Consider the following 25,227-nt stretch of genomic DNA (forward strand, 5'->3'; position numbering starts at 1 on the left):
ACAACCAAAGGCTTTTTCCAGATCGAGGTGGAGGATCGCTACGCGAGCTTGGGCAGCATCACATTCCATCCCGCACCTTGCCTTATCTTTGAGAAAATCAAGCTTCCTCTTATGTCTCCCGTCTGGTGTGGTTCAGCTAGTTTTGTGATGACTGCTTGTATTCCATAAAAATCTCAATCTACATTTCTCAATACAATAGGGCGATGTGACGTAACTTGTTCAAGTTTATCTGTGTTGTCTGTATCGGGAATAAGTATTGTATGTGCCTCTTTGTAAGACGGTGACCATGCCGTGAGACCAAAGGCCGCCTTAAGCAGTACGGCTAAGAGTGGCGATAGCGTGGTCTTAAGTATACATTATAAATAGCCGCTCCTTAGCCGTCTGGCACTGGCAACTTTCTAGTGTTAAGGTTACCGATGAGACATTCAACTTCCCTGGGCGTTATCGGTTGCTCTGAACTTTCTTTAATTTCATCGTCAGTTACCAGCATTGCTCCGATAACTCAGTTTTAGAAGCCATCAGGCCAACTGCAAGGAAAGTGAACAATTCTTTGCAGAGGTGTATAAACGCGCGCTCAGTCTCGGGATCGTCAGACGTCCCCCAGATTCTACCTTACTTATTTAGTTTTGCCCAGCGTTCGCCGTTTTATTCCCAGGGCTCTCTTAGTTGGCGTCCCTCCGGCAAACAGGGACAGAGACAAATACTAGTTTACTGGTTAGGTTAGCTGTAACTTAAAGAGGAGCTCGCTACGCCTGATTCTGGGGTAATTAAATGTTATTAGATGATGTCCTAATGAAACCATGAGGTAAGAAATATTACTTTGCAAATGAAACGGCTGAAAGATCGCTTGTGTGCTTGAAAAACTACGTGCTACGTATAGTATAGTATATATATTTTATTACAGCAATATAACGTCAGTAGCATGTATGTACCTATACACAGCGTATATATGCACATTTACTTACAACATCGAAATACAATTCAGTATACATCAATATACGGGCAATGAAAAATGACCATGATGCAATGGAGACACATTTACCTATATACAGCACAACACACAACAGCAAGGTGTGATTTCACACTCATACAGAGGAATGCGCATGTATTTAAAAGTTTTTGCACATCTTCATCGCTTGATAAAACTCCCTCAGGACAAGGAAAATTGGTCCACTCTCATTTACGCGTGTTCCATGTCGTCATCAGGAGGTTCAAGTTTCTGTTGAATTCTTTGAACATCCTCTTTAAACACACTTTGAAATCTTCAAGAATAAGTTTTTCTTAGGGCTGACCTTCGCGCCTTTTTCATAATTTGTGTTCGTATCTGGTGACAGTGAACTTCTCAATGACCCGTAACTTTACATCCTGTGTACATAACTCCCACTGCTTACCATTTCTATTCCCCTCTATTTCTTTATCCCATTGTTCTCTGTTTAAATGAAGTTTTCGTCGAAAAGCAACTCATAATCTAACTTCCATTGCACCCACGTGATAAGGTAAGTTCGTTTTCTAAAGCCCTAACCACATGGAGCGATTTTGCAGGTGATTTGGGGAGCGACGCGACTAGCGACGAACTACTTTTCACCGCGGACCAAATCGCTCATCGAGTCGCTCGGTTCTCGGTCGCCAGAAGAAGTCGCTCACCTCCCGGAAGTGGCCTGAGCGACTAGCCAATAGGAGAGCCTTAAGGGGCGCAACTTCCGGAGAGAACGAGGGGAAGGGGCGAGCGGCGGCACAGTGCATCCTAGAAAAGTGCGACCCTCTGCTCACTGATATACTTTTATTTCCAGTTTTTGTGACAGATGCACACATAAAAAACCCTGCGGCCGTGTGTATGTACTTCGATAATCGTATTGGGCGCTCGCTCGTCGCGTTGCTCGCGCGATCGCTTTCATGTGGCTGCCTCAGCGAGCGATTGGGACGAGCGATTGCGGATCCTTGTCGCGTCGCTCGTCGCGTCACTCGCAAAAATCGCTCCATGTGGTTACGATTTTACATTACAGTCAGTGGCCTGAACAAATACCGGCTATAAGGTGCACTCTTAACATTTTTCACTCAAGTCACGTGTGATATACACTCTGTCCAGTAGGTTAATTTTGATTCACGCTCCGTTTTAACATCTGTCCACACCCACCAACCCAAAAGTATTCATAAATTGCTGAACACGAGGTCGCGGGTTTGATTCCCGGCCGCGGCGGCCGCTTTTCTGATGGAGGCGAAAAGCAAAAACGCCCGTGTGTACGAGATTTCGGCGCACGTTAAAGATCCCCAGGTGGTCAAAATTACCCCGGAGCCCTCCACTACGGCGCGCCTCATCGCCTGCGCTGCGTCGGCGCGTTAAACCCCACAATCAATCAAAGCATTCATAATTCCAGACAACACACACGCACTATTTCGTAGCTGGATGGTCTGGGGCCGGTCCAATCTCGCCAAGATGTTACAAAATAACCAACAACAATAACACGTGCAGTATGCGCAACTGTAGTGCGATAGTATGGGCCGAAATATAATTTGTTCGCCTTATCATTTTCGGTTGGTAAGAAATCAAGCGCAACGTGAACCCCCGCCAGAACTGTACAGAGGTGGCGAAGAAATCCAAGAAATCTTGACAGTGGAGAATATTTTGTCATGGGAATATGTTTATAAGAAAGCGCCTTATATATGATAAACGAGCGCCCTTATCTTTAGGTGAGTTTCCGCTAAAGTAAACTCACATGCAGTTTTGGAACTATGCACCGTAGCCTAATCAGATTAAAATACTGGTTAAGTCGTATTAATTCGCACACAGTGATGCATCCTCTCACGAAGCTTTGTCACTGTCCAGCTATCTTGCCATCTGTCAAGCCGGTGACTCCGATGAGCCGTTACCATTGAAACAGTCGCAGTGACAATTGTGACAACGCAGGGCCTATAGAGAGCCGTCCCAAGGCTCTTTATTTGAGCGCTGGGGCGCCGTTCAACGGCGGTGCAAGCGTCCGCTCAGGTGCCATCTTATGGCTATTTGATTGGTCGTGAGCATGCCGTCCGAAGGCTGTACGAGCTTAGTTGCATATTCAAGTGGCGTCTGACGCGAACACACGGGAAAGCAAAAAAAAAAAAAAATCCCGAACTAGACAGGCTGTTCTGCGTTCGTGTTCCTTTCCTTGTGCTGCCGTCTTTTTGCGTTAGTTGTGCAAATGTGTGTGCGCTGGTAGTGCAAATGTGTCCGGTCTGGCCTTTTGTCATTTGTAAAGCGCACTGTCTTCCGTTCCGCGTGTCAATCCCGATCAATCAATCAATCAAATCAAGCATGTTCCTAGGGCAGCAGAAAGTCGGGGACAAGTTTGCCACGCTCAGCCAACTGAAAGCCCTCCTAAAGAGTATGGCCCAGCGAATTTCCTGCATTTTCGGAAGCGTTATGTCAAAACTGCAGAACGAAAGAAGCAGGGCCGTAGCGCACCCATCGGCGTGAGCAGGGTTCCTCGTGAGTGGGGCTAAGTTTTCATCAGAGCGCGCTCCTCCTTCCAATACGGACGATCCGAAACGACGTGGTGTATGTACTTTTGATACGCAACAAAACAACAACGCTCGACTCTAGTCTCGACACTAGAAAATGCAAGCCGGTCCCTGTAAACAACTCAAGTAAATCTATTTTGATATTTGTAAAGGAAGTCAACTGTTGCACCCTTTGACACCGCTTGGAAGGGAGGGATGGGCGGCCCCCCGGGAACACCTCCACGTATAATACTTCTGAACTCTTCTTTTGTCGCGCAGGGCATATGCCTTGCGCCAGCTTTCTGAAGTGCAACATGAGGCTCTTCACGCTACTACAACTAATTGTTTGCGTAGAATCAAAACTTCCCCTCAAAAATTATTCGCCTCTTTCACCATTTCAGGTACGCATGTGGGTTTTAAAATGGTATTGGACAGTTTGGGGTCCCGACAACTCAAATTTTGAACTCACGCACTGTTCCTTTAATACTGAGAGAAATTCACAAGAACCTTTTACTTCTAAACCTATTATCGCTTTCGCCATGACACAAAAGCCCCGGCTTTTATTGTTTCACGTCATCTCACGCTTATCTGTATCAAAATGAATTTTGAACACGGTCCGTAGCGAAGGAAGCGAGTCCATGGGCGTCCTCTGTCGGTCTACAGCCGATGCCCGCGTATGGATGCGGTGACGGGCGGCAATTTGGCGTCAGCCGGTGACAATTTTTGCCTACCAGAAACGCGGGCCTACCGCCAATTCCCGCGAGCTGCCGTGTTCGCTAACCTGCGGCCTAAAGAACCAGCTTCTTTTCGCTAACGTCTCGTCATTACATAGGGAGTTCACCCCAGGAAGACGTAACCGTCGGACGCGAACGCACGAGAGCCTGATCTTGCAGCGCCATCGGACGGCGCTCTAGACGCTGCTTGGGACAAGGCCTCGCTCCGACCTCAATGACGGAATATGTGAACTGGACGTGGTGTGATGACTGTTTGGAAGCGCGGGTCAGATGTGGCGGTACGAAATTAAACCGCACAAAACTTCAAACCAAATATACAAGAAAAACATCATTCCAAACGGTCCACATGGTGTAAAAAGTGCTAAGAGGTAAAACGACGCGCTGTCTAAGCACCCGATCGCTTCATCAGTCCACTCATGAACACGCTGAGGTAGGTTGGGTTCCAAGACAGCCAGGAAGGTCATGCACAAAAGAACACCGTTGCAGAAGGCGTCTGTGAAATTCAGCAGATTCCACGGGACGCGTCGTGTCATGACCGCACCAGCCACGAAAGACAGCGGTGGCACGAACGTAAAAAGAAAAGACAAAGCGAAGCTCACGATACAATTCAGCTCGGACGTGAAGAGAACCACGGCGACGAAGACCGACGAGGGCATCGACAGGGAGAACGCCCTCGTGTACTCTACGGAGCTGATCCGTGTGAATTCCACTCCAAGATCGAACGCGTGCAAGGCATTTTGTACGGATAGAAACAGCACAACAGTCAGGCACGGGAACGCTGGTACGTGAAGCTGCCATGTGGGGCTAGGCGGCCACGAGCTATCGCCGCGCCGCCGCCGTGCCTGTCGTCCTCCGGCCAACCTTCTCGGCCACGGTGTCCAGCGGTAACTGCAGCACACACAAAAAAAGAAAGTTCAGAAACACACCAAAACACCCTGCAGCGCTCTCTCACCAACCGCAGCATAGCTTGACTCACAACGTTCCCCTTCTGGCCCGGAAGCTGATGTAGTGTGCAAACCAGGCAAAAAACAAGATGGTTACAATATCTACACCCAATGTCGTTCTATGTCATCCAATGCGAGTGTCATCGGAAATGGCTCAGGCTTGGGCGCTATCTTCGCAAGCGAGGGGCACCGTCCGAGTCATAACCGACCGGATGACGGTGGCAGCTACCAAACTACCGAACTAATTTTGGTTTAGGGTACCCCGGAACTCGTCCGCTGATGAGGTTGATGTCTCGTAGGAAGCAAGCACTCTAGATGCACGCTGGCACATGTTTTTGTAGGAAGCAGACTCGGTAGGGTGCGGTGGCCTCCTACATTTTATTGGAGAGAGCGTAGGCCCGGCCAGGAGTGGGAGCGGTGCAGACATGCGGCCGCCCAGGCGCTCGGTCATGTTCGATCTCGTGGCGCTACGTGGCACTGCTGACGCTGGCCGTGCAAAGACCGCTGATGATGATGGTGAGATGATGCAGATGATAGTGGCGCTGCTAGAAGATGAGGTGCGCGCCACTACATTGCAATGCGGCTCAGACTATATGCTTTGCAATCGGACTTGCCACGGCATACTCGTGCATTGAGTCCCTGTACGCTCACTCAAGCACGAGTGGATTATTTCATCCCCAAAATTGACCGCTTCGATAAACGCGGAATGAACGCCGTCTGTTTGTTTAAGGCGAAAGAGTTGAGTGCCCCAGTCTGCGAAAAGCGCCGTTCTTGTCCGCTTAAAGGGACCGTGCAACACTTTCGATAAGCGCTTTCACTCTTTCCTTCGCGTCTGGAACCACTGCGAAAGCTATAGTTATCACCAGCACGGAGCGCCACTGCGGGATTCGCTCGTCGCACCAGATACGCCTTGCGTTTCTGCTTTGTTTTTCTGGCTTTTTTTCAGTTGCTGCCGAAAAGTGTTCATTGCTGCAACTGAAGGAAAACCGGCCAACAGCCGCTACATGGCCTTAGTGACGTAATTCGAGCCTTCGAATAACGTTAATACCCGGAAAGAGAGAAAAATCTTTTGAACGAGTCTACAAGTTATCTGATGGGCATACAGCAGCAATTTTTGGCTGAGGTACTTTGCGATCCTCTAATCTAAGTAGTGGGTGTGTTGGATGACTACGTTCTGCAAGCATTTAAGGTTTTTTAAAAAGCTGAAAAAAGTGTTGCAGGGTGCCTATAAGAAAACCGCCTCCGCAGTAAAAGTAAATAACTAAAAACGCGTGACTCAGTGGGGTTTCAACTCGGGTGTCCACAGTAGCACCCCGATGTCATACCGACTCTACTATCCCAACACTTTGTGAGTGGGAGAAAACCAAGGAATGGCAAAAGGCGACACGTGAAATAGTTGCCTTCAAGATCAGGTCACTTCTATTAGGTATGAACTCTGCCAGTTCATAGAATAAGTGAGTGAAACACTTAAAACTCTCCAGACCCAAACGATTCCTCCCAAAGAAACGAAAAAATAAAAAAAAATACATTAGTCGTACAGTGTTGCCCCCAGCTCTACCGCCTAACAGAAACATACTACAATGGAATCGCCGTCGTTTCTCACAAGCCGATCCGCTCCTCACGTCCCAAGTGAAAACGGTCCGTCCGTTGGCATTACTCCTTGACGTAATACGGGGTCTTTGTAAAATATTAGAGTATACCATCTTTTCAAGTACCTCTATTTCAAGTCAAGCCCGCTCCTCCCATGGCTCGACCCCAGGGTTAGCAATGGTACTAGTCCACAAATCCCGCCACGATGTTTAGCACCGTTGGAACCAAGCATGCAATGACGACAGAGAAATGATCATGGCCCTCGTTACGCCGCCAGAAGGCAAATCGATGCTGCTTATGTCTGTGTACTTTAAGGCAAGATCCGGTGTCATTCACCAACACTATATGACTGTATGACTGTAGTAAATAACTAAAAACGCGTGACCCGGTGGGATTTCAACTCGGGTGTCCACAGTAGCACCCCGATGCCATACCGACTCTACTATCCCAACACTTTGTGAGCGGTAGAAAACCAAGGAATGGCAAAAGGCGACACGTGAAATAGTTGCCTTCAAGATTAGGTCACTTCTATCAGGTATGAACTCTGCCAGTTCATAAAAACAGTGGGTGAAACACTTCAAACTCTCCAGACCCAAACGATTCCTCCCAAAGAAACGAAAAAAAAAACAAAAAAAAACATTAGTCGCACAGTGTTGCCCACAGCTCTACCGCCTAACAGAAACATACTACAACGGAATCGCCGTTGTTTCTCACAACCCGATCCGCTCCTCATGTCCCAAGTGAATCTGTTTTCGCTACGATTCCCTTTCTGATTTTTATGGAAGGAGACTAACGCTCGCAGTAACCTTTGGGTCTACTCGTCCACAAACCATCGAGGCCGTCTTCTAGAACAAATTGTTGAGTATAGCCCCCTTCAATTAAGAAACGAATATGGCGTCACCACGCTCTTTGGCCTTTACTACGCTCAAAGCGGTACTACGCCGGACCTCACTCTAGCTACTCCTGGGGAGGTGAAGACCTCGCGTACGTTGGACAGCCCCTGGGGTAGTGACCATTATCCATCATGCTTCAAATTAATAGCAAGAAATTCCACACTAAATGAGCTTACCGTCAGATGAACTGGAACTCGTATCGATTACAACTGAGCACCTCATCTCAACCTACCCTTGAGAGGAATTCATCTCGTCCTTAACACAAGCACGTTCGTTCGCAAGCGAAGAGGTACGCAGTACGGCAGATGTCTATTGTCCTGATTCATACATGTTCGAATTTCTCCGTAAGGCATAACGGCTAACCAAACGATGTAGACACAAGGGAAACGCCATCTTCACCTAATGGAGCTAAAACGTCATTAGCGCATTATTCGCGAATATCAGGTGACTTTACAAAGCGATAATTGGTAAGATTTTTGTCATGATGCAGGACATGAATCTGGCCTCTCTCGTCTTTGGGGGGTTTTCTGTACCATGAACGGCCGTGCGAGGGTGCGCCTCCCGATCTTGGGTGAGATGTGGCTTCAAATGGACTACTCGCAATGGAACATGCCATCATTCACACGCTATTTACGCACGCCGTTGCGGACCCTTCGACCTTCCCACCTTTATCAATTATCAGCATTGACCAACCGGTGCCGGAGCTCGATTCCCCCTTCACTTTGGGCGAACTGCAAGCAGCCATTTCTCAAGGCAAGCCCAAATCTACTCCTGGCCACGATCAACTGAAACTGCAAGACCTCCGAAACTTTCACCGCACGGAGTACATGCTCTACTACATTTGGCCAAGAACTCTTGGGCCTCAGGCGAGATACCTGGCAACCTAAGGGTAACGATCACTCCACCGATACCCAAGCCCGGTCAAGATCCTCGTAATCCCCAGAATCTTCGGCCCATACCTCTAAACCCGCGATATGCAAGCTTATCGAGCATATGCTTGACAATCGACTGGTACACCACTTGGAAAGTACAAATTGGTTTCACCCCGCCCTCACTGGTTTCCACCCCCATCTTGCTGCCCACGATTACCTATGGCTGCTCCGGAGAGTTACTAATCGAACCTCGCGCCAGGCCTTGCCGGACTACGTCCTCGCCTTGGACATGCACAAGGCATTTGATAATGTCTGCCAGTCAGGTATCCTTCAAAAGGGTTACCTCGCATTCCATTGCCAAATTTGCCCAAGAACTCTTGGGCCTCAGGCGAGATACCTGGCAACCTAAGGGTAACGATCACTCCACCGATACCCAAGCCCGGTCAAGATCCTCGTAATCCCCAGAATCTTCGGCCCATACCTCTAAACCCGCGATATGCAAGCTTATCGAGCATATGCTTGACAATCGACTGGTACACCACTTGGAAAGTACAAATTGGTTTCACCCCGCCCTCACTGGTTTCCACCCCCATCTTGCTGCCCACGATTACCTATGGCTGCTCCGGAGAGTTATTAATCGAACCTCGCGCCAGGCCTTGCCGGACTACGTCCTCGCCTTGGACATGCACAAGGCATTTGATAATGTCTGCCAGTCAGGTATCCTTCAAAAGGTTTACCTCGCATTCCATTGCCAAAAGGCCTAGACCTGGGTACGCAGCTTTCTTCAGCATCGGCAGATCCATCTTAACCGTCAAGGACACCAGCCCACATCGTTCTACCTCAATAGAGGAGTTCCACATGGGTCCCATTTATCTCCTCTTCTCTTTAATCTGGCAATGAACCGCGTGGCTAGAACTCTTGAGCAGGGCGCTGCCGCCCGCTTCGCGCGTTATGCAGGCGATATTGTGGTATGGACGAAAGCCCAGGATCACGACTGGAGAGAAAATATGCAAAGAGAGTTGCAAGCAGCACTCCTGAGCTTGGAAAATACGCTGTCCCAATTCCGCCTACAGCTATCCCCAACCAAGACAGAACTGCTCAGCGTCGATAGTAAACGGCGCTCAAATAAGGAGCAAATTATCTCCCTTCAAGGGGGGGACACGCTACTCTAATCCCACAATGACACCATTGACTGCTGGGCGTTCCCGTCAGCAGCTGTAATCGCTCAAAACAGTGGATAGCCTCACTTCGGAAGACCTAGCGTTCCACCTTACACATAGTTACCCGAATATCAAATAAATATTGTCCTGTGACAATATTCCCATATTTTCCCGCATTGCTCGTCTGCATCACCATCCTCATCGCGCCGGAGCTTCGACCGGGACGATCGCCCTCGACCGGGGGTGACGTCACGGGGCACATAAGTGGGCAATACTCCACAGCGCCATCACAGAAGACCAGCGACGACGACGACGAAGAAAGTGCTGGCAGACCCTGCGCTGGCTGTCAGATCGCCGCCACGTAAATACTGTAAATAGATTGTTCACCTTCTTCATGGTTTGTCTCATCTTCCCTGCGGCCACGTTACAATATGTCGGGGCGCGCCAAGCAGCCTGCACCATGCTCACCCGTGCTGTGGCACATGGGCACTTCAACTACGGCTTCACAGTTTAAGAAGTATGGCAGTCGCATGTAAACGCTCTCCACCAAATAAATCGACACCTTCTCGGTGCGATCAGGGGTGTCCCCAGCTTCACCAGGGTAGATACTGTCCCCGAAGCAGTTCCCCTTCCTCCTCTCACTAACCTCATCGAAGAGACTAAACTACGCTTCCGATATCATCAGGACCATTCATCACAACGAAAAAACTCCTATGGGACCGCCTAAATAGTAACTCTGACAGCGCCGATTTGCCGACAGCATTCCCTCAGTGGGAGCGACCCTCCATCAGAATTCTACGTCGACGCCCGATCCGCCAGAATAATAGAAAGGCTGCGTCTAACCTCACGGCAGCCGTGAGAATTACCTCCGGTAAATTCTCACGGCAGTTTCCATAAAAGCTGGCGGGCCTAAAATTTCCTAAATAATATTACGTTGCATCACCGAACTTAGCGTAACCTGACTGAACGCGTCATAACCTACTGTTGGGTACGGGAAGGCGTACCCGAGCCGAGCTCCGTCGCCTCCAACATACGTTTGGTAGCGTGTTGAAGCGAGCGGCCAGCCAACGTTGCTGCCTTGAAGAAGACCAGAAGCCGAAGGCAAACTTAACGTGTTTACTTTATGGCGAGAGATGGCCGCAGCCAGACAAGAACAATGCCCCGACGGGCGAGGTTACAGTACAGGACTCGAGCAGAGTGACAGCATTCATTCGCTGCTCAAACGGGAACGAACTACAGCGCATGTGGGGGGGGGGGGGTCCAATTTATACACAAAGCGCTAACAGTCAAACAAGCGTTCCCTATAGATTGTGCACACGACACGAAGTCAAAGACACACACAACACTTTCCAGAGTTCGTGAGCGGTCGGTAGTAGCGGCGCACGCTGTGTTCGAGATAGGAGAGAGGGAAGGTCTCAGCAACAGCTTCCGCGTCTTTCGGACAAGTCTCGGCGTGTTGCGTCGGCGCCACCGAAGTTTGAACCACGCCGATAGCGAGGCGCCAACGATCCAGACAGCCAACGATCCAGGCGCCAACGATCCAGACCAACAGGGAGGCGTGCTTGAAAGGCGCACGTAGTGGAGGCTTCGCCACACAGTCGAGGAGTATTGAAAAAAGCACTGCGGAGGGCTGATTCGTAAGAATCGTAACACTACCCAAATCCAGCCCAACTCCAACAAACAACCTAACCCAGCCCAACGGCACACAACACAACCTATATTAAACGTAATTCAACTTATTCTAGAAGTCCTGTGCGTCGATCTCTTGATATGGCAAAAACCAGAGTTAAAAGAAGCATTAACAAAATCACGATGTCCAAACATTCTGAAAAATAAAAAAAAAGAAATCTTAATGTTGGATCCGAACCTGAGCCTTGTCGTTTCGAAACCAAGTACTATACCACAGCGCTACAGGGGCAGCTGCAAACACGGCTTTTTAGGGAATATTTATCGCACAGAATCTCCGCGTACCGTGCATAGCCAATGACAGGCGACTGCCGCGAGAAATTTCTGGTGGTAATTCTCACGGTTGCCGAGATAATAAACACTACCTAAAAGAAAAGTACGCGAACACTACGTTCGCACTCTCTCAGATGACGAGGCAGGTGACGAAGTAGACATCTATCCCGGCGCGGCTCTGAATGGAACGACGACGGCCATTGCCTGGACACTGCGGACGTGCCGGAATTGAATGGGTCCAGGCACATCTTTAACACATACAACCTCGTAGAAGAGGTAGAACTTCTACGAATTCTGGGAGCCGCGCGGCGAATTTTTGACCATTCCGGCCATCCACCCACGAAGCACTTTCGCATTATCACGGATTCCTATGATGCTGTCTGTGGGCTAACGTACGGGATAGCAAAGGACCCCGGCTAGCTTCGCTAGAGAACGCTACGCGCAGTACACTAGCTCTGCGGAAACCGAAGACTCGCGCACGGATTCGGGTATTCACATGCGGTAGACAGGCTCCGGCAATCCAAAGTGAGGCTTTATTGCCTGGCAGATACAGGGCATATACCCGACAACACGACTATCGCTTGCGGGGAGACAGTGGCTCCTGCCGCTCGCTCAAGCCGCACGACTCAGACCTCGATATCCGTCATCACGGCCGCGGGAGCAGGGGAGGCATCCAGTGTGACCGATCAGGGGAGAATCTCTCAGCAGAGTCCCGTGGAGCCAACTGGGTTCACCGTCATCGGGGCATTCGGAGTAAGCACTGCCGAGCCAACCGATTCCGACCAAATCGCCCAGTCGACTCCCGGCAGAATGCTCGTTCGTCCCGCAGGCAAGCTCCGGGGGAGAGGAGGTCTTCCCCTGGTCGGAGAGAGAGTGGCGCGAAGGAAGGTGACAAACTGGTCCTCCATCCCCCGCGCCCTCGCGCACACTTTCACGGCGAGCCGGTTCGGCGCGTCATATGGGGTCACGAAGAGGTCACGACTTACGTGACACGCCGGCTGCCCAAAATGGTGGCTCCCAGCTCGCGAAAACATGTGTAGGCGAAGCGTAGGGAAACAAGGGTCCCCACATGTCCGAGAGTTAAATCGTCCGTTTTCACCGAACAATACGGCAACCAACATCCTTACCATGATAAGGGACGTACAGACGCCAGCTTCACCACCTCAAAAAGGAAAGCAGCAAGCGCTTACAGGCAGAACCTCTGATCAGCATCCTTGCCCCTCTCAAGCGCTACCCGGGTCCGGGAGAAGTATTTGCCAATAAGTGTTTACGAATGCAGCGTATATCCCCCCCCCCCCCCCCTTATTTATATGTTGACGGTTCCAGCAGGACTAGAATTGCGCCGATGCCCACACTGTAGTCGTGAAGGGACACCAAATCTTTACTAATCTATTTGGCTTTGTCCATTATTCGGCAGTAATCGCCACTAGTTTTTAGCTCTAGGTCCCGCCCCTGCAGCCGAACAGGAACATATCAGTCGGGTCCGTGATAACCCCACCACACTTAGAAGCAATCACCACGTACGCCATTGAAAACGGTCTTTACCAATTGGTGTAACGGTCTGATTGACTTCCCCATTCTGTCTACAAACGGAACTACCTTTAGCGTGCATTGTCTACAGGTGAACCACGTTGTCTACAGAGCGAACGGTGCATTTTGCTGCCACTGACTGACTAAAATGTGTTATTTTGTGATTAGGACCCCAAGACTGCAACTGTGTTCATTGTGTGAGCTGTGACCTTCCCCTTTTCCCCTCATCCCTGCTCCCCCCAGGGCCTCATGGCCTCTCCTTTAATAAAGTGTTTCAATCAATCAACAAAAGTTGTCGTTGTTGCTTCATTATTCTGAGCACATGCCCAATTAAGTGGCTGGCCCGGAATCTGGAGCTAGCTAACGTGCCCGTAGCGAAAAATTCACAGAACTGTGCATTGGAAGCGTAAAAAATTGCAGAATAGTGCATGCCGCATGACACCTGAACGCGATGGCACGTAAGTAGAACAGGCGCTCGCCATTCCCGCAGAACCCTAGCTGACTCTAGACCACCAGACATTGCGTGTGCCAGTCTGCTTGTTGACGTGATTCTCCCAGTAAGACAAAAAAAAAAATGGAAACGAACAAACAGACGAAAACAAACGAACAAAACGAACAAACAGACGAAAACACGGAGTAGAACAACCGAAGCCGATCGAAGTAATTCGTGCCAAGAGACAAAGAAACGAAACGGAACGAAGAGACGCAAATGTGATGTAGCAGTATAGAAGTTGTTAATAAGTGTAACCAGGCGTTCACCTTCAAGGAACGTAAGCAGCAGACTTATAAAGTGCCCTGAGAATTTTTTTTTTCTAGCCACGGAGAACAGTGTCGCGTCCCGCGACTCTACACAGTACCTGCTTTGCACCTGATGTGCTGTGAAGAAAGACAAACAAGCGAGTGAGCTGGCAGACAATCACAACAGGCGTAGCTCCTATATTCACTTTTGGCCTGACCGCCCAGCGTCAGTACGGGCAGCGCGGGAAACTTTGGTAGTCTCACATAGTTTTCTTAAAACCCGGCGATTCTTCGGGTCTATCTTCAGAATGACGTATTCATTCTCTTTTAATATTCCGTGCGTGGATGTATGCCATACGGGGTAACGCAGGGTAAGCGGGGATAGGCCTGAGACAGTTTTTTAGCACTTATAGGTGACCCTCCAGACATTGCAAAGGCAATGCCAGCGGATTAATTCGGACCACTTACAGAAACCTGCAGATGTCTGGGGCCGATAAAAACGTATCTGAGCCTAAATTTTAACACAGACAAATCAAACGTAGGGGTAGCTAATGGTGAATTCAATCCCGCGCCAAGTACAATTGAACATGGCTCAATACCATTGGTAAATCAGTGCGAATACTTGAAATATGGCTAAATAAATGAGAGTGCTACGGTCATAATGAAGCACAGGGCACCCTGAGGGCATTCAATAAATATATAGTGGTACGAGTGACTTGGAAAGGGGCAAATGGAGCCGGCACTGAACTTTTCAAATACCGTATTATGCTTAGAGGGACACTACAGACTGAATATGCATAAATATTTATTTCTGCTGAAAGCTCACGGGTTTCGAAATTCATAGCTCTTTAGGCTTTTGCTGCTGAAAAAAATAATTAAGTGTGACATTTAAATGCAGCCTCCACGCTAAGTAGGCTATCAAGCCCCGTCTCTGTATGCAGTCTGTCAAGAAACTTCCTAGGAGGTGCTGCCTCCTGTGGGATGGTGCAGAAAATACGCACTCTTACGAGTCGGCATGCCGCTACCGTGTTCACGCGTCGTGATGCGAGTGCAAGCCTGCCTCTGACAGATCACAACATGCCGCAAAACGGCCGGTGCGCGGGCGTCTCGCTGCCGGTGATTCAAACGCCGACGGCGGCAAACACTTCGTGTAGCGACTTGTCTCAGCAGGCAGACACCGCAGCCGAGATCCCCCCCCCCCCTCTCTCAGACTCAACGAGTGCCGCTATAGGCACCGGTCACTGCTCAGAGGGCGCGACGAATAAGTACAGCCAGCGCCACCCCGCGGAAGCTTGAGCTAACTTTGGGTCGGTGAGAGGCAGACGGCGGCCGCACGTTCATATATTCGGCACCTCTCGGTTTGTTTTTGCGACTGTGCAATTGTTTTTGGAAGGTGTCTCGAGCTTGAAAACTGTTCTGGCAAATACTTTCCCCGTGTCTCAAGTGCTTCTGTGCGATTTCCGGACAATTACGGGGCTGAACTACTACTGTCGGCCTCGCGTGCGCGAGAAGTTACATAGAAAATACGTTCCCGTGCTCGTGTTCGCCGTGAAAGAAATTTACGCGACAGACATCGTTGCGAAGTCCTATTCTACTACGATGGCATGCGATTCATCGCAGCGCGTGATGTGTATGAACACTGAAAGCAAACGTTTTAGTTTTACGGCCCTTCGTGACTGCGCTGCGCATAAACGGTAACCGTACTCATAAGTTTACTCCTTCCAGTGACAAAAAAGATTAGCCTAGCCAAAGCCAGCGCATATCGAGACACGGATTGTCGGATCAGCTGTTCGTGGCTAGGGTGAGGTAAATGCGCCGAATGTCTGGCGCTTTACGTTTGCATTTATTTATCTCGATCGTAGATGTGGCGACGACGTTTCTCGCTTCCGACGGCGCGTTTCGACGAGCGGCGTGCGGCACCACCGCTCACCACCCGTTTCAATTTGGCGCCGCGGCGTCCTGGAAGCAGACGACGCGCCTCCGTTGCTATAGTGACGGGGCGCATGCGCAGAGAGCAGTGGAAGTGCGATCAAGTGCGAAACATCCCCCTCGCGAGGGGCACGATCAAATGCAGAGCATTTCCGGGGGCGCACGACGTTAAGTAGTTTGCGTTACGTTAATGTTGTTGCACTTGTGGCAACTGCTGACGAGAGAGCGCTCGTCAGCAGTAATTTGAATGAGTCAATGATATAAGGCGCGTTCGTAGCCTCCCATTCTGTGTCAGCTTTGTGGCGCAGTGGGTAGAGCACCATGTACCTTGCGTTCCGCCCGCAGGGTCGTGGGATCGAAACCAGGCGCCGGTAAGTATTATTTTTTTATATAGTGTAGGGGGAGGGGTGCGGACCTGTTGTTGAGAGTGAAGAGGGTAGCGTGATGCGGGAGAGGAGGAGTGGGGGAGAGGGCGCACCTGGAACGGCTGTTGCGGACGCCGAGGCACGCCGACAACGCCGGGTGACATCGTGAGTTAAAGAAATGCTCTGCATTTAAAATACGATGGCGATGGGAATGCGGCGGACAAATTTTGGCTTTCAGCCTTATTCCGTGGCACAAATGTCAGCGCAATACTTTGAACGTCCCAAATATTGCTTTCGGAATCTACTTACAGTCTCTTGACGGTTGGCTTGGAGATGCTCAAGGCGACCATGGCAACAGAAAAGCCGGCAACTAGGAGTACTGTCCAAATCCTGGCCGCATTCCAGTATCCAAACCAAATCTCCCTGCCGCGCCCCGGCGGCGCGAAATAAGATTTCATAGGGATGGAACCAATGCAGTTGGCGACAAGGAGACCGCTGCTGTAGACGAGAATATGGAGATGGTCCCTGCGAGAAAGATGACAAATCCCTTGGTGAGAAACACAAACGGCACGGTGCCCCATTGCATCGCTTATGTATAAGCTGACAAGCGGCCACATCAAACTTTGAAATGCCGAGGCTTGCGCCAACCATACGACCCTATACATTCAACACGAGTCCAGCCATGTCGAATTCAACGCCCCCTTTGCTCACAGTAGTTTAATTGCCTAGTATTTTTGGCCAAGTACCGTCGCAACCAGGATCGTGCCATGCTCTGCCTTTGGAGAGGAATGCACAATCGGCGGAAGTAACACATGTAATAAATTGCATACCCGAAATCCTCAATCATGAAACTAAGCGAACGAATCGAATTTCGCTGGAATGATACCTAAATGTTTCAGGCTAGCCCTCAGACAACCTCCAAAAAAATTTGAGCCGTTCCACTCAATGTGAAAGCTGTCGGAAGTGCACAGCAGTGATTCGCCATAATGAGGTGCAGCGCCGTTATTCGCTCATTGCTGCAACCCAATGCATTCCAAATTTCCCGCCTTCGCAGTGTTCGCGTGCCCCCTGCCTGAAACTATGCCAGCGGGAGTTCTGTTCTTTTTGCGCTTGCTTTAATTTCGTATGCTGGAGTTGTTTTGCGTCATTTCGAACGCATAATTTTTTTTTCTTGCGCGGCTGGAGCGTTTCTGCCGCATTTCGAACTCACCATTTTTTTTTGGTGCTCGGCTGCAGGCTTTCTGCGCCATTTCGAACGCGCCATTTCTTTCTTGCGCGGTCGCTTTTTTCACTTACTACAGACAGTTATCGGCCTCTATCTCCTCCTCCCCCCACTCCCCGACAATCACTTCCTCCTTATCGTAAAAACCAACCCAACGAGCGTTCCTAACTGAATGAACGCGGGGGCTGCCGGTTATATACGGATAATTTGCCTGAAATGTACCTGCAGTTTTCGTTGCGCTAAATGACAGGGATATGTATGACAAGCGCCAGCGGATCACGACGTTTGAACGGTTATGACTATTTAAACCGCGTTGTTTTCGAAGCCTCAGCGTGACTCCCTGACGCCGGTACAGCAGGCTCTACTTGGGTCCGTATCTCGCTGCGCCAATGATTCCGGCAGTCGCATGGACCGTTAGCGAGCTAAGACGACAAGGCGAGCACATAAAGTTCTTTGCACTTAAAACATCCAACGACCGCCTCCTTGCACTAGGTGTCCACAACTCCCTTACCGAGATAATGGAGGCGCAGCACGCCGCCAAATTAGAAAGGCTCACAAAGAGTCACTCGGGTCGGCACTTGCTTACTTCCGTAGGCATTTCACCACCCACTTCCAACTATCGGCAGTTGGTAGGCATTCTCACTGTCAGCCGCCAGACGCTCCGAATCAGACCCCTCCCACGAGAAATGCATCCCGTACATCCCCTCCAAAAAACGAAGACTGAACTAAAGAAGCTCGGAAAAGAACGTCGGAAACACACAAAAATATCGACACGGGGTCAACCTTGCAATCCTTTGCATATGCATATGAACGCATAATTGGCGACGTTAAGGCACTGCTCATTGTGGTGTGAAAGAATTCGAGGGAGGGCAAGGGAGGAGCTGTTTTCGATAAAAAGCCGACATATTTATATCAGTTACAAAAAAAAAAAAACACATTCTGTAATAGCCATCTTGATGCTCGGACCAGTCGTCTTCTTTTGTAGCGTGAGCTACACTGGCCGAGGTCGAGCAGTTTCGCGTAGCTTCTGGAGAGCCGTGCTGCGCATGCGGGAGGAGCAGTGACGTCTCACGGCGCACAGCTGGCGCACCTGAGCTGCCGCCTCCGCAACTGGAGTGGACTGGGCTGGATTGGATTAAAGCTTTCAGGAGCGCACCAATCACGGAAATCTTGGCATTGAAATTTACACGCACACACTCACAAAGAGAAGACACTTTTCCTCTGGCACATGTCAGCGTCCGGTTGACTACGGTGGTGCATTATTCCTAAAGTCGAAGCCCTTAGGACCATCCGAGGTTGAAGCGACAGGAGGACGCCTGGGCCCGGTCGGTAACCCGGCGTCGGGTGCTCGTTGAATAGCGGCGTCTGGGACCCACAACAAAGGGGCCCCACGATGAGCGGCTCGCAGCTGAAGATTGCCGCCGAAAGAGCAATGCTGCACTACGCCTTTGTCAATCCCTCCGTGCAACATTCTCGCTCATTGTGACTTGCCTTGCCGGCGGGCGCTTGGGTTACCGTGAAGCTGCGGAAAGCGGCTTGTGTCCAGTCGCAGCGTCAATCTGGGCGCTCATTTAAAATGTTAACAGATTGATCGGTTGTGTTGGTTCGTGAATGGAAATGAAAAAGCTGCAATAATAATAATAATCAATCAATCAATCAATCAATCATTTATTTAACGTGCCCAGGAACAACCGCGAGGTCTTGATGCTGGCACACAAAAAAAAAAGGAAAAAAAAAACCTAAGAATAACACAATAGAACAATATGACTGTTCAGAAGAAAACTATAAGAGACACAATGCCTACAGAAATATTAGGATGAGAGGACAAAAGTGGATAACACAGTATGAGAAATAGCTAATGATAATGACGAAAAGTTAGATAATATACATACATATACATACATACATACATACATACATACATACATACATACATACATACATACATACATACATACATACATACATACATACATACATACAACAATGCGCCAGATAAACTAAAAGAGAAGGATAGAACAAATTGCACATGTGATGTTATCTTATAACGGTACAAACCTTGGAGGAAAACGATAACTGTGACCCATCAAAAACATCGAGGTCAAGAAAATAAAAATTATAAAGACTTTGTATCCCGTTGAGGGTTGAGTGCTGAGAGAGGCGGGTAGTTACAAGAAACGGAGCTCTCTCTTGTTTGCTTCCGCGGAATCCGAAAATTAATACTATTGAGCAGTCTAGGACAGGATATAGTACCGCGAACGAGCTTGAAAAGAAAGAAGAGATCAGCGCAATTTCGCCGGCAGCGAAGTGAAGACAGTGACAATAGTTCAACGGTGTTAGAACACGAGCCAGAGTCATTTTTAGCGAAGCGATGGTTGTAAACGCTTAGAAATTTTTTCTGGACACGCTCAGTTACGTTACTTAAGGAATTAGAGATGCCATTCTAGATCACAGATGCATACTGAAGTTGAGGAAGACACATTGCGGTGTACAATTTGCGGAGTGGCATAGGAGAATTGAATTCTCTCGATATTCTACAAACACAGCCGAGAGAACGAAGACCCCGCATAGCAACACGCTTAGTATGAGCTGAAAAATGCAAGGTGCTATCAAAGAGAACGCCGAGATCATTGATCTCACAAACCCTACATAAAGACACAAAATTGACAGAGTATAAAAAAGATACGCTAGATGATTTGCGAGTGAAACTCATGACTTTTGTCTTTGAAATATTGAGAGAAATGTTATTGTTTTTACACCATTCTGAAAAAGAACACAAATCAGACTGCAACAAGCGACAGTCGTTAAATGAATGAATTTCCCTAAATATCTTTATATCATCTGCATACAAAAGGAAAGAAGAATTGCGAATGGCCCAAGAAACATCGTTAACATACATTAAAAAGAGGAGTGGGCCTAATACCGAACCCTGAGGTACACCACTGGTCACTTTGTAAAATGAGGACGTCTGGCCATTGACGGCAACATAACATGATCTGCCACGAAGGTAGCTATGCAATAGATTCACAACAGCGGTGTCAACATCAAAATGAGCAAGTTCAACCAAAAGCATTGAGTGAGTGACTACATCGAACGCTTTGCTGAGGTCACAATAAATGGTGTCGACCTGTCCTCTCTGGAATACAGGTGTAGATATTTGCGTCATGAAACTGGCAAGATTAGTGACGGTTGAGCGGCCAGGGAAAAATCCATGTTGATTAATATTCAATGAGTTTATCACATTAAAATACAGTATGTGGTGAAGGGCCAGCTCAAAAATCTTTGACATGGCACAGAGAAGAGAAATCGGTCGATAATTCGAGACATCAGTTTTAGAGCCAGACTTAAATACTGGAAAAACACGAGCAATTTTCCACATGCTAGGAAATGTGGAAGTAATCAGACAGTTATTAAATATGCTAGTCAGTACTGGGACCAGTATACTGCTATAAGCTTTTAGTATGGCTGAGGGGATACCATCTGGACCACATGATAAGGATGGTTTCAAGCGCTTAATGCATTCGCTGATGCGATTTTCATCTAGCGACAGAGCATTGGGTGTGTTGATTTCCAGATGTTGTTCGATAGTAGTGCTAGAATCAGAGGCTTTATAAACGGAACAGAGCTGTGTGGCAAAACAGTCAGCGACGGCTTGTAGTTCTGTTCCATTGGAGTCCAGTAGTATTAAAGGCTCTTCACTTTTGTTAGACCGTTTGCGTACATACTTCCAGAACTCAGCCGGCCTGTCAGAGGCGCTTTTTTTTAAGTGTGCAATATATGAACTGTGATCCCGTTTATATAGGCGTTTACAGAGAGTTCGAAAGCATCGGAAATCTTCCTTGCGCTCGAGAGATGGAGTGCTTTTAAGCTTTCTGTGTGCGCGATCTTTATGCTTTAGAGCACTTATAAGTTCAGACGAGAACCAGGGGGGATATTTATGGAGTTTAGGAGTATATTGTGGAATATATTTGCGCATACTGCTTAAGATAAGTTCCGTAAGCTGATCTACTTGGTCATCAACATTGGTTTTTTCAGTTACCATAGACCAGTCAATGGAGGATAAGTCACGGTGTAAGACAACGTAGTCACCTTTTTTGAAAGCAAATCTGGGCGATTTGTTGATGTTATTTTGAAAGCTCTGTTTTTCCCCTGACAGAGATTGTTAGTTTAAGTGGTGGGTGAAATTTATCGGGACGAACAAGAAAAACGTCAGAGAGTGACACTTCAATAGGCTGATTGTTCGAAATACACAGATCTAATATGTTACCGCAAAGATTGGCAATAGAATTATGTTGTTGAAGGCAATTAAAAGCAAGAAAATCTAATAGCAGGCCGCACTTATTCTCTATGTATTGATGGTAATGAGAATATTTAAGTGTTCTCCAGTCGATACCAGGGGTATTAAAATCACCAATAACAGCAATCCTGTGCTTCCTATAATAATGATAATAATCAATCAATCAATCAATCATTTATTTGCGTGCCCAGGAACAGCCGGAGTCGGCATTTGTGCTGGCGCACGGAAACAGAAACACACGAAACATAATGTACACATCTTTCAAAAACAAAATAAAATACAAAATACAAAAAAAAAAAAAACGAAAGGATAGCTTATGTTGAAGTTACGGAATGAAAGTCATTTAAGTGCATGAACTCAAGGATAAAAGACAAATGCAGAATAAGAAAAGTTGGCAGTTACGCCAGTACAAACTCACAGACATGTTTGCGAAACAGAGTAGGGCAATCATTAAATATATCAAGGTAATCCGAGTACCGATTGTACGTGCATTGCAGTCGGCACACAGGGCACAAGACACGCAGACAATTGGGGTTGCAAAAGGTATCATGTTTCCTGGTCCACTTTTGCGGCACATAAAGACGAACATGCTGTAGCAGCTCACCACAAGACACTATGCCGTGCATAATTTTAAAGAGGAAGAGAATATCAGCCTTGTTCCGCCTGGAAGTTAAGCATGATAGCGTCAATGAAGAGGGCGATCCAGGGTTATAATTACTACTATCGCCAAAGCGATGGTTGAAGATAGATATGAACTTATTTTGGACCCTTTCTACAAGCTTACGGTTTGTTTTGCTCGTGCTGTTCCAGACAACAGATGCATATTCAAGCTGAGGACGACATATAGTTGTGTAGAGCTTGAGAAGAGAAATCGGCTCCTTGAACTCCTTGGACACGCGACAGACAACGCCAAGCGATCGAAGAGCTCTACGAGTAATTACCTGAATATGTGGAGAGAAGCTCAGTTTACTGTCGAAAGTGACGCCTAGGTCATTAACCTCTACCACACGTGGCAGTAATTCACCGTTGATGTTATAGGGAAACAAGATGTTGTCAGTCTTTCTTGTGTATGTCATTACCTTAGTTTTAGATGTATTAATGAGGAGTTTGTTGCATGAGCACCAATGCGAGAAGGACGAGATTGCTCTCTGGAGAGCGGAACAGCTGGCAGAGTTGGAAACAGATTTAAATATTTTTACATCATCGGCATATAAAATAAAATTACAATCATTAAATATTGTCGCGACATCATTTATAAAGATTGAGAAGAGAAGTGGCCCGAGAACTGAGCCCTGAGGGACACCACTGGTGACTTCATAGGAAAGAGAAGACTGTCCATTTACATGCACGAAACATGACCTATCACATAGATAATTGCATATAAGAGATATCAGGGATGGTTGTATATCAAGCTCAGATAGTGTTTTGGCTAGGAGCTCGTGGCAGACGACATCAAAAGCCTTGCTTAAATCAAAGTAGACTACATCAAGTTGACCTCTCCCTTGCACAGCTTCCGAAGCATGCAGCATGAAGTTGACGAGATTGGTAGTGGTCGATCGGCCCGCGAAAAAACCATGCTGTTCAGGTATTAATGTGGTATTTATACTGAACGTGAGTAGTTTATGCAGTATTGACTCAAACAATTTAGAAGCAGCACATAGAATAGATATCAGTCGGTAGTTCGTGGGGTCCAATTTAGAACCTGTCTTAAATACAGGAACAACCCTTGCATTCTTCCAACGAGCGGGGAACTTGCCAGACTTGAGAGAAGCTTGAAATATACACGTCAATACTGGAACTAGGATATCACCAAACGCTTTCAGTACGGCAGAAGGAATGCCGTCAGGGCCGCATGAAAATGACGATTTCAATTGTTTCAGAGCTTTCAAAACGAGACTTTCCGAAACCAGCACTTCTGAGTTTTTACAGTAACCTAGAGATTGTGGAGGGGGGCAAGCTGCACTGTTGTGGCCATAAGTGGAACGGAATTGTCGCGCAAAGGCATTGGCAACGTCCGATATGCTCTCTCCTCGTTCATCGATGAGGTTAATGTTCCCAGGTGAATTTTTACATGTTTGAGAACGGACGTGGCCCCAGAAAGCTTTTGCGTTGCGTGTTGCATCAGCCTCAACCGCGGCAATGTAATTCGACCTATCGCGCCTAACCAGACATTTACAAAGAGATCTGAGTTGACGAAACTCATTCTGCCACCTTTCCTGCCCCGTTTTCTTAGCTTGCTTGTGCGCTCGATTTTTCCTCCCCAAAGCTCGTTTAAGTTCAGCAGTAAACCAACGCGGAAAATTGCCTTTCTTTTCAAATTTTCGGGGAACAAAGCTCCTCAAGCCATCGTGAACAACTTCAGTAAAAAAATCGGTCTGTTCATCAACGTCGTTGAGGTTAGCTATTGGTGACCAATCAGTGTTACTAAGAAAGTGAAATAAACCAATGTAGTCACCACGAGCAAAGTCGTAACTATTGCTACCTGGTGTGCAAACAGGGGGACTGTAATGGAGGAGAGATACCTTATGCAATGAAATATGTAATGACGGATGAAACTTGTCCGGTTTTACAAGGTTAGTATGACTGCGCGAGACGTCGACAGCTTCCAAGCTAGTCAGACACAAATCTAAGACGTTCCCACATGAATTCCTAATGAGGTTGCACTGCTGCAAGGAAGTAAAGGAAATAAAATCAAATAGAAAGTCACACTTCGGAGATATTGGGTGAGACGCCTGACTGACCCGCTGAGTCTCCCAAGAAATCCCCGGTGCGTTAAAGTCCCCAGTGACAAGGAAATGGTGATCACTGTGAGATATTACTGTAGTTTCGATTGTGTTAAGGATATTTCTGAACTCACTGGCATGTGTCTCGGGGGAAATGTAGTATGTACACACTAAGAGCCGTTCACCCCGATCACAAAACACCTCTAACCAAATACACTCACTCTCTAATTCAAGGTCAAGGCGGCGTTTACACTTGATGGAGTCATGTAAGGCAATAAGCACACCACCGCCCCGTTGTTTATCGTGCAACGGGTCACGGTCATGCCGGAAAACTTAATAATAATAATAATAATAATAATAATAATAATAATAATAATAATAATAAGAATATAACTATAATAATAATCAATCAATCATGTTTATTTACGTGCCCAGGAACAGCCAGAGGCCTGAGTGCTGGCGCACGGATAGTTACATAAAAACAAAATACAAGAAACATATTGCAAGACTCAAACAACTGACAAGACACACAAATTTAAGTAGTGAAAATGACCGAAATAAAGCACATGTGGAACCTTGGTACAGGTAAAAAGATAAAAAAAGAAGATACCTTTGTTGCTCTGCTTATTGTAAAGACCACACAACAAGCAGAGCAACAAAGTTTGACAGTAATACAGCAAAAACAACGACAAGAGCGTAGAGACAAATGATAAGACGAAAAAATGACAATAAACAGTTTGAAAAACAGGCAACTATCAGTTGTTTAGACACAACCGCAGAGAAACCAAATTTCAGAA

General features: G+C 47.6%; 1 long non-coding RNA gene across 1 annotated transcript in view; it reads right to left on the minus strand.

The window, feature by feature from the left end:
* Positions 1–16,406: 16,406 nt before the first annotated feature.
* Positions 16,407–25,227, minus strand: part of LOC144167612 (uncharacterized) — a 45,207-nt gene continuing 36,386 nt past the window's right edge. The window contains exon 4 of the long non-coding RNA XR_013322057.1: positions 16,407–16,713. This is a non-coding gene — a long non-coding RNA (uncharacterized LOC144167612). The remainder of the gene's footprint in view (positions 16,714–25,227) is intronic.

The sequence above is a fragment of the Haemaphysalis longicornis genome, unplaced genomic scaffold, assembly GCF_048455015.1.
Source record: "Haemaphysalis longicornis isolate Haplotype H1 unplaced genomic scaffold, Haemaphysalis longicornis Haplotype H1 scaffold_2, whole genome shotgun sequence".
NCBI classification, from domain to species: domain Eukaryota; kingdom Metazoa; phylum Arthropoda; class Arachnida; order Ixodida; family Ixodidae; genus Haemaphysalis; species Haemaphysalis longicornis.